General features: G+C 41.5%; 1 protein-coding gene across 1 annotated transcript in view; it reads left to right on the top strand.

Annotated features, from left to right (window-relative positions):
• Positions 1-291: 291 nt before the first annotated feature.
• Positions 292-16,351, top strand: part of LOC132384535 (progranulin-like) — an 86,235-nt gene continuing 70,175 nt past the window's right edge. The window contains exons 1-2 of the mRNA XM_059955686.1: positions 292-366; positions 2,944-3,019. The gene's annotated coding sequence lies outside the window, so the exon portion shown is untranslated. The remainder of the gene's footprint in view (positions 367-2,943; positions 3,020-16,351) is intronic.

Raw genomic sequence — 16,351 nt, 5'->3', positions numbered from 1 at the left:
AATAATAATAATAATAATAATAATAATAATAATAATAATAATAATAATAATAATAATAATAACAAAAACAATATTATGAATAAATGCCTAGTATTTTCCTTTCCTTTTGGTTTAAATTTTACGTTACTATTTAAACCTGATGAAATCTGGGTCACCTTTATTGTCGTTAAAACACTCAGAGTATAAAAGAAAGAAATTAACATTTCGAAGTTTCAGCGTAAGGAAGCCCCGCCTCCGTGCCACTCCGCTCTCTATTTGACCACACGGCACAGCCACGGAGCTCACGTGCTTCTCATGTGACAGGTATCTACACCAATAGGAGCAGAAAGCGGGACTGTGTAGCAGAGGAGCGGTGTCAGTGCGGAGGTAAGTTCGGTGTTTGGCTGTGGTTCCGAGGTGGCGGTAGCGGTAATAGTAGTAACAAGGCCGCCGCCGATCGTTCAGAGTCGGGTGTAGAGCGTATGGTGCTGTTCCCGGGAGAGTGGCTGAAAAAAAGACTAGGGTGGAGTTTGAGCGCAGGCCACACCCGGTCTCCACCCCTTCGCCCCCCACCTCGTCTCGGTCTTTCCACTCCTCTCCTAGCCCTATACCCGCTCCCCTCTGTCCTACTCGTCTCTTCCCCTTCCTCCGGCCCTTTCCTTCTCCGTCCACTTTCACAGTTTTATGTATAGTTGTCATTGTGCGGTCCTGTTTGGCAGGATGGTGATCAAACTCATCTGATTTGTAAAGACCCATTGTTTCTGTACGTAACTATCAGCTAGGTTAAGTGTTAGTGGCAGTGAGAATTTGACCTACAGACTTGGGTCGCTTCTTTAGCGATCAGGCAATTTTGGTATGCACTCGCTGTTAAAGAACAATGCCCTGTATTTATATTTTAATGCCCCTTAAGGAGCTGTAGATACGTTTTAACAAATAAAATGTGTTAATTGGGAATGTTACTGTGTTTCTTGTGTTTATTAGACACTAGGATGTGAATATTGGTTGCGTGGAGGCCAGCAAAGAAGGTTGTCTAACGTTACTACGGGTTCTAATCGAAAGTTCAAAGTAAATTTATTATCAAAGTACTTGTATATCATCATGTACAACTATTCATTTTCTTTTGGGCATTCACAGTAAATCCAATAAAATTAATGGAAGACCACACCCAACAGGGTGGGGAAACAATAGACAATAGGTGCAGAAGTAGACCATTCGGCCCCTCCAGTCTGCACCGCCATTCTGAGATCATGGCTGATCATTCACTATCAATACCCAGTCCCTGCCTTGTCCCCATATCCCTTGATTCCCCTATCCATCAGATATCTATCCAGCTCCTTGAAAGCATCCAGAGAATTGGCCTCCACCGTCTTCTGAGGCAGTGCATTCCACACCTCCACAACTCTCTGGGAGAAGAAGCTCTTCCTCAACTCTGTTTTAAATAACTGACCTCTTATTCTCAATCCATGCCCTCTGGTACTGGAAAACACTGATGTGATCAAACACTGATGTGCAAAAGGCAATAAGCAGTGCAAATATAAAATGAGAAAAAATTAATAACAATAAATATCAAGACATGAGATGAAGAGTCCTTGAAAGTGGACTTTCAAGGTTGTGGGAACAGTTCAGTGATGGGGTGAGTAAAGCCATCTCCTCTGGTTCAAGAGCCTGATGGTTGAGTGGTAATAACTGTTCCTGAACCTGCTCTTGTACCTCCTCTCTGATGGCAGCAGTGAGAAGAGACCATGGCCTGGATAGTGTGGGAGTCTCTGATGACGGATGCTGCTTTCCTGGGACAATGCTTCTTGTAGATGTGCTCAGTGGGGGGGGGGGGGAAGAGAAGAGGTTTAACTGTGATAGACTGGGCGGTATTGCTTTGCACACAAGAAAGCACTGGAGAAAGGGAAGCAGTTCAAAAACTGCCATCCTGTACTGTAGAGTGTTTTTAAATAAGTTCATTCCACTTGTGGTTTTAAGACTTGCCTCCTTTTTATTGCAGAATAAGTCAGGGTGTAAATAGTTCTGATTAGAGCTTCATGTTGCTCTGCATTGTTATCTATTGGCAGCGCTGACTGATTCTGGTTAGTATTGCACCAGGAAGCAGATTGAATTTTAGACAATGTGCTGACACAATTACTTTTCAAAAATTGTTTTATTTCCTGCTTGTGCTTTGAATTTGAGTCAGTCATACAGTGCAAGAATTGGCCCTTTGGTCCATCAAGTCCACAGTTATCATCAAGTCCCCAGGAAAAGCCTAGAGGAAAACCACATGGTCAGAGGGAGAAGGTGCAAACTTCATCCAAGAGATTAAGGTTAAATGTTGATGCGAGGGCAGTGAGGCGCAGCTCTATGAACAGAACCACTGATCTCGTTTTTTTTTAACCTTCAGGCTACTCAGATATGTAGTGAAGGTGTGTGAGAGGCCTTCACACTAAGCAGCCTGCTTTGCTTTCCATAAGGTTCACTCTTGCTTGCATATGTTAGCAATTTTTTTTACTGCTCAAAATATCATTAAGTAATTGGAAAACCATTGAATCACCTACAACTAGTGGATGTTGTGTTCAAAGTATGCTCTACTTTGAATTTAACCTAGATCTGAGGTGACTGTTGTCTGAAGTTGTGAAGTGTCTGTGATTATATTATTTAGTTTTTCTATTAATGTTTGTCCTTGTAACCACCGAATCGTAACTTTTTTTCTGGTAAATCCTTGCCCCATGGTTATGGAGACATGTAAGTCTTCAAGAAAGGGAGAAGTGAGTTTCTTTGAAAAACCTAACCACAGCAATGGGGATGTACAAATCTGAGCTGATTAACTTCAGTACCGAAACAAGATCTGGCTGTTGGGAAATTCTGCCATTGGTTACGCTGCATGTGATTTCTTTTTTAACCAAATGTGGTTAATTTGTTGAGAGCGCTGGTTTGTTGGTGCAATGTTGCAAAACCCAATTGTCTCATATTTGATTTCAGATCTGAATCTTAAGAGTCTTGCATTCGAAACATCAAGAGTGCCTTCTCTTCAAAGTGTTGCAGTTACTAAGCTTGGGTGAGATGCCATTGTATTTCTTTAATAGATTAGTAAATTAAAGTTGGTGTTTTTGATCTATAAGTTGGGCTCTGTATTAGTGCTGTGTACAAATGCTGCAATAAATATGTTGTAGCCTCATGCAGAACAATTTATATAGTCACTTCTGCTCTGGGAATGGTGATAATGGAATTGCTGTTAATTTGGGTTAAGTCCAAAAGGAATCTGGGCTTTGACTACTTCGCCCAAGGCTAAAGTTCTGGTGCAAGATAACAATTAAGAACTTGCAATTAATTTTCCTGCTGCTTTTCTATTTCCTAACTGTACAGAACAGCTTAGTCACTGTTACTGGTTTGTCCAAATAAAGGAATGTAATTCAGACCTTTTTGATCTTTATGGTTAAATATCATCGTCTTTGGGTTTGTTCATTATGGTGTTGTACTTGATATTTATTTGGAATTATATTGAATGTAGAAGCAAGAAAAACACAGGCTGAATGTTCTGTCTTGTGTTTTATAATGTCTTGGCCTTTTAGATTTTACTTTCTGTTCTCTTTTCTGTATGATTTCCGTTTGAAAGTTGCTTGCTATGGTAGGGTTCAGCATCCCAAGGATTGAGTAATGACTCCTCAATTTTTTTCACAATCCGATTGAATAACCTTGAATATGTGGTCTATGGTTTGATTCACTAACAAATGGAAACACTCAGTCCATTTCTATGCTATTGAATTCATAATTTAAAGACCTTTGTCAAGTCTCCAATTCTTTTTCCTGCTAAATAAAAGCTCTACTGTGTTCACTATTTGCTTGTAGCTTGCATCAATTTTTGTAAATCCCTTGTACATGTCCTCCAGTGCTTTGTACTGCTTCTAGTAGGAGCTGCAATGTTAAGACTAACCAGATTCTAGTAGAGTTAATGTAATTTTAGTGAGTCTATATGGCTAGGAGTTGCATGTAAGTACTTTGACAATCCTACTTTTAATATTTTGTTGGCGTACTGGTCTATATTTTTGCTTTCACCATTTCTACAGATTAAAACTTGATAGCTGTTAGAAACATAGAAAACCTACAGCACAATACAGGCCGTTCGGCCCACAAACCTGTGTCGAACATGTCCTTACCTTAGAGATTACCTAGGGTGACTTCGATGTTGCAGTCCATTTTATTGCATTTTGTTGCATTTTATTCCATCTTTCTTCCACTGTAACTCCAGTGTTTTGAGTCCCCACAAAGCTGTGGTAAATATTACTGTAACCATGAGGAATATTGCCTGTTTTTTATGTTGAGTTGATAATTAGCAATCCAGTATTTTTAGCAAAACTTAAACAAAATGTTGGACAAACTCAGCATATCAGGCAGCATCTATGGAGTGGAATAAATGGTCAACATTTCAGGCTCTCACCCTTCCTTTCCAGTCCTGAGGAAAGGGTCTTGGCCCAAAATGTTGACCATTCGTTCACCTCCGTATGCTACCTCACTTGTCTCCAGCATTTCGTGTTGCTCAAGATTTCATGCATTTGCAGAATCTCTTGTATCCAATATTTTTATTCTAGATCTTTTGCATTCTCTCCTCAAAAATTTTGTCTTCAGTTATTTATCCTTTGGTAGGTTAGTTTTTATGACTATTTCATAATCTCCATTGTTATTATGATAGAAGATGTTGTTTTGTAATGTGATCCTGTAGATCAACATTTTTTCTTTCATGCCACCTCTCATTAATATAAATTTCAGACAAGCTAGAGTGTGCAAGTTTGTACAAGTGGCTTCAAACTTATGCAAATTGTTCATGTGCTGTAAGTAAACCTCAGCCTCCTGAGATGCAGCAATTATGTCCCCATTCTTCTAAAGACTTTATATATTTTATTCTCACTTCCTTTACCCACTGCTGTATTTCAATCTTAAAAAGAAAGCTGGAAAGTATCTGAAAGGAAGGAATTTGCAGAACTGTAAGGAAAAGGTAGAGGAGAAGATCTGCTGGGAACATTCTTACATAGACCAATGAGGGTCACCTGAAACCATGGAAGGAGGTGGTGGATGGTCATACGAGCAGCTGTGGTGCCCATCACAAGTCCTGGTTATGTGATCACTGACACCAGACAGACAATCTCTGAAGAATGTTGATAATAGGTATGGAGTCACCTGTCTTGTAAAGCCACTGCTCGGAAGAAGGCAATGGCAAACCACTTCTGTAGAAAAATTTGCCAAGAAAAATCCTGGTCATGATTAGTGATTAACCATGTCATACAACACAGCACATAATGAATAAAGGTGCCATTCTGTGATCTTGCCTGTTTACTTTCAATTCTGATGCAAGGTCATTAACCTGGAATGTTAAATTTGATCTGCCTTCCTCCTGCCTAAATAGTTGGGGATTTCCTGAAATGTAATTTTGCATTATGGATTGGTGTTAGTTGCCTTTTTTAAATGACATTTCTTTATTTTCAGTATGTCAAAAGGATAAAAGTTAATGAATAAAATAGGGACTTTTGTGAACTCGGTAAGTCTGGGGACAAGCCTGCAGTCCCTGTGGTTTATGTGCTACTCCACTGAATTATTTCCCATTCTGCAAGTTCATTTTGCGCAGTCTCTTGTCTTTCAGTGATCTATTTATTTAGAGATACAGCGTAAAATGGGTCCTTCTGGCCCTTTGAGCTGCCAGAAGGGCAGAGACTCCTTACAGAGGATGCCAGGATTGAACTCTGAATTCTCCCCCAAGTGTTGCGCTAACTGCTGTGCTACCGTGGTGCCCAAACATCAAACTGGTCCAGTAAGTCTTTTTTTTAACTAAAACAACCAGCTTTGGAAGCATACATGCATGTTCTTAGTGACTACATCTGCAGTTTTAAATTTTTTTCCATTATACTCTTTAATATTTGCTTTACTATTCTATGGTTTGACAGCTGAAGGTAGACAGGTGGAAAGAAGTAAATTGGACAACAATGGGCTCAGAATCAGAGCACTACAGGGCTGAAGGAGATTGCAGAGTTAGGGTTGGAAAATAGTTTTTAGAGGGATTTAATATCAAGAGTTTTAAATTGTAGTCATTACTGTCTGGAGCCAGCAGGTGGAGTTAATCCAGGAAAGTGTGAGGTGTTGCAATTTGACAGGGAATATAAAGGGAAAGTTTACAGTTAATGGTAGGACCCTTAACAGAAGGATCAGGTCCGTAAGGCCACAAGTCTGCCATTCAGCCCATCAAGTCTGCTCTGCTGTTCCATCATGGCTGATCTCAGATCCCACTCAACCCCATACACCTGCCTTCTCACTATATCCTTTGATGTCCTGACCAGTCAGGAAGCTATCAACTTCCATCTTAAGTATACATGGACTTGGCCTCCACCGCAGTCTGTGGCAGAGCATTCCACAGGTTCACTGCTCTCTGGCTATAAAAATTCCTCCTTGCCTCTGTCCTTAAAGGTCACCCCTCAATTTTGAGATGCTGTCCTCTAGTTCTGGAGACCCCACCAAAGGAAACATCCTCTCCACATCCACCCTATCTAGTCCTTTCAACATTTGGTAGGCCTCAATGAGATACCCTTGCGTTCTTCTAAATTCCAGTGAGTGCAGGCCAAAAGCTGCCAAACACTCCTCATATGTTAACCCCTTCATTCCTGGAATCATCCTCGAACCTCCTCTGGACTAATGACACATCCTTCCTGAGATATGGGGACCAAAACTATTGACAATACTCCCAAGTGTGGTCTGATGAGTGTCTTATAAAACTTAAGCATTATCTCCTTTCATATTCTATTCCCCTTGAAATAAATACCAACATTGCATTTACTACAGACTCAATCTGTAAATTAACCTTCTGGGAGTCTTTCATGAGGACTCTGAAGTCCCTCTGCACCTCTGATGTTTGAACCTGCTCCCCATTGAGATAATAGTCCTCACTATTGTTCCTTTTATCAAAATGCATTATCGTACATTTCCCAACACTGTATTCCATCTGCCACTATTTTGCCCATTCTTCCAATGTGTCTAATTCCTGCTGCAATCACATTGCTTCCTCAGCACTACCTATCCCTCCACCCATCTTTGTATCATCTGAAAACTTTGCCACAAAACCATCAATTCCATTATCAATATCATTGACAAACAATGTGAAAAGTAGCGGTCCCAATACTGACTCCTGAGGAACACCATTAATCACTGTCAGCCATTCCTCTATCCATGCCAGTATCTTTCCTGTAATGCTATAGGATTTCATCTTGTTAAGCAGCCTTGTGTGGCATCTTATCAAATGCCTTCTGAAAATCCAAGTAGATAACATCCGCTGCCTCTCCTTTGTCCAAGCTGCTTGTTACTTCCTCAAAGAACTCTTAACAGATTTGTCAAGTAAGACTTCCCTTTGCAGAAACCATGCTGTTTTTGACTTGTGTTACCATTAGACTCCAAGTACCCTGAAAGCTCATCCTTAATAATAGACTCTAACACTTTCCCAAACACTGAGGTTAGGCTAACTGGTGTATAATTTCCTGTCTTTTGCCTTCCTCCCTTCTTAAAGAGTGGAGTGCCATTTGCAATCTTCCAGTCCTCTGGGACCATGCCAGAATCAAGTGATTATTGAAAGATCATGATCAATGCATCTGTTATCTCTTCAGCAACCTCTCACAGGACTCTGGGATGTACTCCATCTGGTCCAGGTGACTTGTCCTCCTAAGAACTTTGAGTCTGCCTAGCACTTTTTTTTCCCTTTGTAATAGTAATGGCACTCACTCCTGCTCCATGACCTTCCCAGACCTCTGGCACACTGCTAGTGTCTTCCATAGTGAAGACTGATGCAAAGTACCCATTAAGATAATCTGTCATTTCTTTGTCCCCCATTACTACCTCACCAGCATCATTTTCCAGTGGTCCAATATCAACTCTCACCTGCCCTTTACTCTTTACATAACTGAAACTTTTGGTATCTTGCTTTATATTGTTGGCTAGTTTGGTCTCACATTTCATCTTTTCCCTTACAGCTTTTATTAGTTGCCTTTTGTTGGATTTTAAAAGCTTCCCAATCATCCAACTACCCACTCACTTTTGCTATCTTGTATGGCCTTTCCTTGGCTTTTATGCATCCTTGATTTCCCTTGTCAGCCATTTGAGAACTATTTCTATGGGGCATATCTGTCTTGCACCCTGTGAGCTATTCCCAGAAATTTCAGCCACCTCTGCTTTGCCGTCATCCCTACCAGTATCCCTCTCTAATCCACCTGGGCAAGCTCCTCTCTCATGCCTCTAATTCCCTTTATTCCTTTGTGATACTGAACCATCTGACTTGTGCTTCTCCCTCTCAAATTGTAGTATGAATTATGATCACTGCCTCCTCAGGGTTCCTTTATATTAAGCTCCCTAATAAGATCTGGATTGTTACACACACCCAATCTAAGATGGCCTTTCTCTGAGTATGCTCAAGCACAAACTGCTCCTTTAATAAAAAAAAAGTCATCTCGTAGGCATTCAACAAATTCTCTCACTTGCAATCCAATACCATCCTGATTTTCCCAATCCCCTTGCATATTGAAGTCCCCCATAACAATTGTGTCATTACCTTTATTGCTTGCCTTTTCCAGTTCCCTTTACAATCACAATTCCACATCTTGTCTACTGTTTGGAGGCCTATATATGATTCCCATAATGGTTTTTTAACTCTTGGAGTTTCTTAACTCCACCCAAAAAGATTCAACATTCTCTGAACTTGTATCACCTTTTTTAAGACTTAATTCCATGTCTCATCAATGGAGCCACAACCCCGCCTCTACTTTCCTGCCTGTCCTTTCGATACAGAGTATATCCTTTGATGTTAAGCTCCCAACTAAGGCTTTCTTTCAGCCACAACTCAGTGATGCCCACAACGTTGTACCGACCAATCTCTAATTGTGTCGAGAGTTTGTCACCTCATTCTGAATGCTATGCATATTTAAATTCACCAACTTCAGTCCTGCAGTTCTTCACCCTTTTGAATTTTGCCTCTGGTACAATTTAACTCTTTGCTTGTCTTCATTTGTACCCAATCACTGGCTTGTCCTTCCTTACATCCCTGTTACGTCCATCATCTACTTGTAAACCTGCTGGCTTATTCTCAGCTCTATCCTGCTGTTTCAAATCCTCTTGCAATATTAGTTTAAACAGCTCTCGTAAACCTGCCCACAAGAATATTAGTCCAACTCTGTTTCAAATGTAATCTATCCCTTTTGTACAGGTCCCACCTGCCCCAGAAGAGGTCCAATTATACAGAAATCTGAATCCCTACCCCCTACTCAAATTCTTTAGTCACGCACTTACCTGCCACCTCGTTCTATTCCTATCCTCACTGTTACATGGCCCAGGCAGCAATTCTGAATTACTATCTTCGAGATCCTGCTTCTCAGCTTCCTTCTCAACTCCCTGTTTTGTTTTTTCGGGACCTCCTCCCTTTTTCTACCTCTGTCATTGGTACCAATATATACCATAACTTCTGGCTGCTCGCCCTCCCTTTTCAGGATATTGTGGACACATTCAGAATCCTCGTGGACCCTGGCACCTGGGAGACAGACTACCATCAGAGTTTCTATTTTGACTATCTGTCCCCCTGACTATAGTCCCCTATCACTGCCACCAAACTCTTCAGTTCCTTTCCATTCTGAACTACAGGGCCAGACTCTCTGCAAGAGGCATGGCCGTTGTTGCTTCCCCCAGGTAGGTTGTCTCCTCCAACAGTACTCAAAATGGAGTCCTGATTGTTGAGGGGTATGGCCACGGGTGCTCCCCACTATCTGACGTTCTCCCTTCCCTCTCCTGTCTGTCACTGCTTCACTTTCCATATCAAGCTGAAGGTCATTGAACTGCGGCTCTAGTTCCCTAACATGGTCTCTAAGGAGCTGCTTCTTGGTGCACTTGGTGCAGATGTGGCCATCATGGAGGCTGGAAATTCTCTGGAAATCCCGTATCTGGCAGCCTGAGCAGAACACAGTGACTTTGGAGACATACCCCTTATTCTCTCAGGATTTAAATTAGATCTAAGGAATGTATTGCAGTTGAACAAAGGGAACTATGGAGCTATAAGGGAGGAGCTGGCCAAAGTTCAATGGAACAATACCCTAGCAGGGAAGACAGTGGAACAAAAATGGCAGGTATTTCTGGGAATAATGCAGAAGGTGCAGGATCGGTTCATTCCAAAGAGGAAGAAAGATCCTAAGGGGAGTAAGGGGCGGCCGTGGCTGACGAGGGAAGTAAAGGGCAGTATAAAAATAAAAGAAGAAGTATAACATAGCAAAGATGAGCGGGAAACCGGAGGACTGGGAAGCTTTTAAAGAGCAACAAAAGATAATAAAAAAGGCAATACGCCAAGAAAAAATGAGGTAAGAAGGTAAACTAGTCAAGAATATAAAGGAGGATAGTAAAAGCTTCTTTAGGTATGTGAATAGCAAAAAAAAATAGTTAAGACCAAAATTGGGCCATTGAAGACAGAAACGGGTGAATTTATTATGGGGAACAAAGAAATGGCAGATGAGTTGAACAGGGACTTTGGATCTGTCTTCACTAGGGAAGACACAAACAATCTCCCAGATGTAATAGTGGCCAAAGGAACTAGGGTAAAGGATGAACTGAAGGAAATTTATATTAAGCAAGAAACTGTGTTGGATAGACTGAGTCTGAAGGCTGATAAGTCCCCGGGACCTGATGGTCTGCATCCCAGGGTACTTAAAGAGGTGGCTCTAGAAATCGTGGACGCATTGGTAATCATTTTCCAATGTTCTATAGATTCAGGAACAGTTCCTGCTGATTGGAGGGTGGCTAATGTTGTCCCACTTTTCAAGAAAGGAGGGAGAGAGAAAACAGGGAATTATAGACCGGTTGCCTGACGTCAGTGGTGGGAAAGATGCTGGAGTCAATTATAAAAGAGGAAATTACGACACATTTGGATAGCAGTAGAAGGATCAGTCCGAGTCAGCATGGATTTATGAAGGGAAAATCATGCTTGACTAATCTTCTGGAGTTTTTTGAGGATGTAACTATGAAAATGAACAAGGGAGAGCCAGTGGATGTAGTGTACCTGGACTTCCAGAAAGCTTTTGATAAAGTCCCACATAGGAGATTAGTGGGCAAAATTAGGGCACATGGTATTGGGGGCAGAGTACTGACATGGATTGAAAATTGGCTGGCTGACAGGAAACAAAGAGCAGTGATTAACGGGTCCCTTTCGGAATGGCAGGCTGTGACCAGTGGGGTACTGCAAGGTTCGGTGCTGGGACCGCAGCTGTTTACAATATACATTAATGATTTAAATGAAGGGATTAAAAGTAACATTAGCAAATTTGCTAATGACACAAAGCTGGGTGGCAATGTGAAATGTCAGGAGGATGTTATGAGAATGCAGGGTGACTTGGACAGGTTGGGTGAGTGGGCAAATGTATGGCAGATGTAGTTTAATGTGGATAAATGTGAGGTTATCCACTTTGGCAAGAACAGGAAGGCAGATTACTATCTAAATGGAGTCAAGTTAGGAAAAAGGGAAGTACAACAAGATTTAGGTGTTCTTGTACATCAGTCAATGAAAGCAAGCATGCAGGTACAGCAGGCAGTGAAGAAAGCTAATGGCATGCTGGTTTTTATAACAAGAGGAATGATGGGAGTAGAGGTTCTTCTGCAGCTGTACAGGGCCCTGGTGAGACCCCACCTGGAGTATTGTGTGCAGTTTTGGTCTCCAAATTTGAGGAAGGACATTCTTGCTATTGAGGGAGTGCAGCATAGGTTCACAAGGTTAATTCTCAGAATGGCGGGACTGTCATATGTTGAAAGATTGGAGTGACTGGGCTTGTATACACTGGAATTTAGAAGGATGAGAGGGGATCTGATTGAGGCATATAAGATTATTAAGGGATTGGACACACTGGAGGCAGGAAGCATGTTCCCGCTGATGGGTGAGTCCAGAACTAGAGGCCACAGTTTAAGAATAAGGGGTAGGCCATTTAGACCAGAGATGTGGAAAAACTTTTTCACACAGAGAGTGGTGGATATGTGGAATGCTCTGCCCCAGAAGGAAGTGGAGGCCAAGTTTCTGGATGCATTCAAAAGAGAGTTAGTTAGAGCTCTTATAGATAGTGGGGTCAAGGGATATGGGGAGAAGGCAGGAACGGGGTACTGATTGTGTATGATCAGCCATGATCACAGTGAATGGCGGTGCTGGCTAGAAGGGCCGAATGGGTTACTCCTGCACCTGCTGTCTATTGAACTTGCCTGCTTATCTTGCCTCTGCCTGTTTTTGCAGAAGCCTTGTTAAGCTAACGCCTTATTACACTGCATCAGACTACTCCAATGATAGCTCTCAATAAGGCTGCTCTGCTAGACGTTACCCTTTTTTCGAGACTGGGTTTTTAAAGCTCTTTGCCAGACCTGTGCAGGAACGCATCTGTTTGTCTGTGCAGTGCTCCAATCCCTGAAGGGGTGGTAATCTATGAATTGCTGTCTGTGCCACATGCTAATGAGGATAAAAATAGAATGATATGGGAGATGACTGTCTGGTTGAAAAGTTGGTTTAAAGTTCAAAACTTTGAACCTTCACAGTTTTGAGCTTTTCAAGGGTCAGAGTTTCAGATTTGTGAACTTTTGGGGAATGTATGATCTGTATAAAAGGGATGGGTTACACCTGAACCCAAGAGGGATCAATGTTCTTATGGGGAACTTTGTTAGAGCTGTTGGAAGAGTTTAAACAAGGTTTGGGGAGGGGAGGGTGAGAACCAGAGTAATAGGTCCGAAAATGGAGCATTTGGTGTAAAGGTAGAGGCACTAAGCAGAGAGACTGAAGAAGGATGAGGCATAATTTTAGCTAGTTGGATGGGTTGAAATGTGTTTTCTTAATAGTTCTCGCATTAAAGTATAAGGGTAATGAACTTGAAGCATGTATGGGACTAAACTTTAAGATGCTTGGCTCACAGATGGGTGGGGTTGGCTGCTTGATGTTCCAGAGTTCAGATGTTTCGAAAGGGATGAGTGGCATTGCTAATTAAGGATAATATCAAAGCTACAGAAAGGCAGACAGTTGAGTCAATGTGCGTAGAAGTCAGAACAGGAAGGGAACAGTCACTCCATTGGGAGTATGCTCCAGCACAAGAGCAGATAAGTAGGCAGATTTTGGAAAGGTGCAAAAATAACTTGTCATTGGTGACTTCAACTTCCCTAGAATTGATTGTCACCTCCTTAGTGCAAAAAGTTTAGGTGGGTAGTAAATTCCTGACAGTATCTGGACAGGACAACCAGAGGGGAGGCTGTACTGAATCTCATACTAGGTAATGAACCTGGTCAGGTGACCTCTTGCGGACAACTGCCAGACCTTTAGCATACCCATTAAGAAAGATAGGAGCAGATAGTATGGGAGAATATTTAATTGGGAAAGGACTTGTTATAGTATTAGCAGGAACTTAGACTGTAAATTGGGAACAGATGCTGTTGGGGAAATGTGGGGGCTGTTAAGAAAACACTTGCATGGGGTTCTGGATAGGTTTGTCACATTGACAAGGAAAGGCCGGTAGGATGAAGAAATGATGGTTGATCAGAGGTGGAAGATTTAGCTGAGGAAGAAGAAAGCATACTAAAGGTTTAGAGGCAAAAATCAGACAGCTCTTGAGAGTTGTAAGTATCCTGGCAGGATCTTAAGCGATTTAGGTGAACTAGAAAGGGACATGAGAAAGCCTTGAGTAGGAATAAGGAAGACTGCAAGGCATTCATGAAGAACAGGAGGATAACTAGAGTGAAGCTAGGACTGCTCAGGGATAAAGGAGGAAACGTGTGCCTGGATTTGGAGGAGGTAGGGGAGGTCCTTAATGAAGACTTGTATATTCACCAGTGAATACTGAAGAACCTTGAAGTTTGTGATAACAGCAAGGGGCAGGCTGATATGCTTGAACATATCAATGTTAAGAAAAAGGCAATGTTGGTGCTTTTGAAAAATGATGGATAAGTCCCTGGGGATTGACATGGTATACCCAAGTTACTACGGGAAGCAATTGAAGAGATTGCTGAGGCATTGATGACCATCTTTATGTTCTCACTGACCACGGGAGCACCAGAGGATTGGAGGATGGTAAGTGTTGTTCCATTGTTTATGAAAGGTACTCAGCATAATGCTGGGACTTGTAGACCAGCAAGTCTTGCATCAGTTGTGAGCAAACTAATGGAGAGGTTTCTTGTGGACAGGATTTGCAAACATTTGGGAAACCACTCTTATTGGGGAGATGAGCATGGCTTTGCGGGTAACAGGTTATGCCCCACAAGTTGACTTTTTCGAGGAAGCGACAAGACAAATTGATAAAGGTAGCATGGTGGATGTGGTGTATATGAATTTAAGTAAAGTGTTTGACATGGTTTCCTATAGTAGGGTCATTCAGAAAGTCAGCAGGCATGGGATCAATAGAACCTGGGAGGTGGATTCAGAATTGGTTAGCTCGCAGAAGGCAGAGGTTAGTAGTAGATGGTGTTTTCTGCCCGGAGGCCTGTGACTAGTGAAGTTCCACAGTGATCTGTTCTGGGACCCCTGCTCCTTGTGATTTTTATTAATGATTTGTATGAGGAACTGGAAGAGTGGGTTTGTAAGTTTACAGATGGCACGGAGGTTGGTGTTGCAGGTTACAATGGGATGTGGTGCTGGCTGAGAAGTGGATAATGGAGTTCAGTCTGAGAAAGTGTGAAGCAATATACTTTGGAAGCTCGAACTGGAAGTATAAGGTTAATGGCAGGTTTCTTAGCAGTGTAGATGACCAGAGGTATCTTGGGATCCAATTCTATAGATCCTTCAAAAGTTGTTTTGCAATTTGATAAGGTGGTTAAGAAGGCGTATGGTCTGTTTGCATTCATTATTTGGAGGATTGAGTTCAAGAGCTGTGAAGTAATGTTCCTGTCTGCACATTGGATGGCATCTTTGCCATTTCTTAAGCATTTGTCTGTTTTTTGAGGCTGAATTGCTAGCTCAGTGCTTAATGCAGCACTGATGGAAAGCGTGCAAAGAGCCGGTCGGATTCAGACCTGGGACCACTTGCCTTGAACTCCGGTGTGGGTGCCACTACGCCACCAGCCGGGTTGAGGTAATGTTGCAGCTCTAAAACTCTGGTTAGACCACATCGAGTATTGTTTTCGGTTCTAGTCTCATTATGGGAAAGATGTTCTAGCTAGAGTGCAGAAGAAATTTGCCAGGATGCTGCCTGGATTAGAAAACATCTTATGAGGGTAGGTTGAATGAGCTAAGGCTTTTCTCTTTGGCGCAAAGGAAGATGTGAGGCATCTTGCTGGAGGTCCCGATGAAGGGTCTTGGCCCAAAATGTTGACCATTTATTCTTCTCCAAAGATTCTGCATAATCTGTTAAGTTCCTGCTGAATTTTGTGTTACTCTGGATTTTCAACATCTGCAGAATCTCTTGTGTTTTTTTTTAATAGATGTATAAGATTATAAGAGGCATGGATATAGAGGACAGCTAGTGCTCCTTTGGTATGGTAAATACCGAAGGACATCCTTTTAAGGCAGGGGTTCCCAACTTGGGGTTTACAGACCCCTCTGTTAATGTTAGGTACTCATGGCATAAAGGTTGGGAACCCTTGTGTTAAGGTGAATGGAGAAAGGTATAGGAGAGATGTCAGGTATGTTGCTTTTACACGGTGGTAAGTATACTGTTGGAGATGGTGGTAGAGTTGGTACATTAAGGCCATTTAAGAGACTCTTGGCATGTGGATGAAAGAAAACGATAGTGTCTTGATCATAGAGTAGGTTAAAGGGTCTGCACATCATTGTGGGCCAAAGGGTCTGTATTGTGCTGTACAGTTTTATGTTTATATTTTGCACTGAAATTAATTGTAGAAACTTTTACTGCATTATTTATGCCAGTCTAGGACATGTGCTAGTTGTATAATTTCTGTATTGAGAATTTCATCTAGAATATTTAATTTGCCAATTTTATTGTGGGAGGGAAATGGAAAAAGAAAGTAAATTGGTTGCAAAAACAAAATAACATTGATCATTTTAACTAGTGTAGGGGATTTTTAAAATACTGACGTTAGAATGGTAGGTTAATTTTTAGTTATTGTGGCGAGTTTCTCCTGTTATGCCTTTGGTATGTAAATAAGCATTTAGTATCATTTTGCTGCAGGTGTTCTGAGATATTTAAAAAAAAATGCTTCAGATTTTCCACATGAAGTAGAAAATACTGGGTAGGCTTTAAGACTACTTGGTCTGCTTTGAATAATCAAAATACTTCTGGCTTTGAAATCTCATTTGGACAGTAAACCTCAATTGACACAGTAGCTGATTTTACTGATATCTACTCTTGCCACTTCAGCATTTAATTATAGAAGTAGTAACCTGATTACACAATTTCTTCTTTTTTCACTTGTGCTT

This window comes from Hypanus sabinus, chromosome X1 (genome assembly GCF_030144855.1).
Source record: "Hypanus sabinus isolate sHypSab1 chromosome X1, sHypSab1.hap1, whole genome shotgun sequence".
NCBI classification, from domain to species: domain Eukaryota; kingdom Metazoa; phylum Chordata; class Chondrichthyes; order Myliobatiformes; family Dasyatidae; genus Hypanus; species Hypanus sabinus.
Note: the sequence above shows the minus strand (reverse complement) of the source record. Positions and strands in the feature narration are given on the sequence as shown.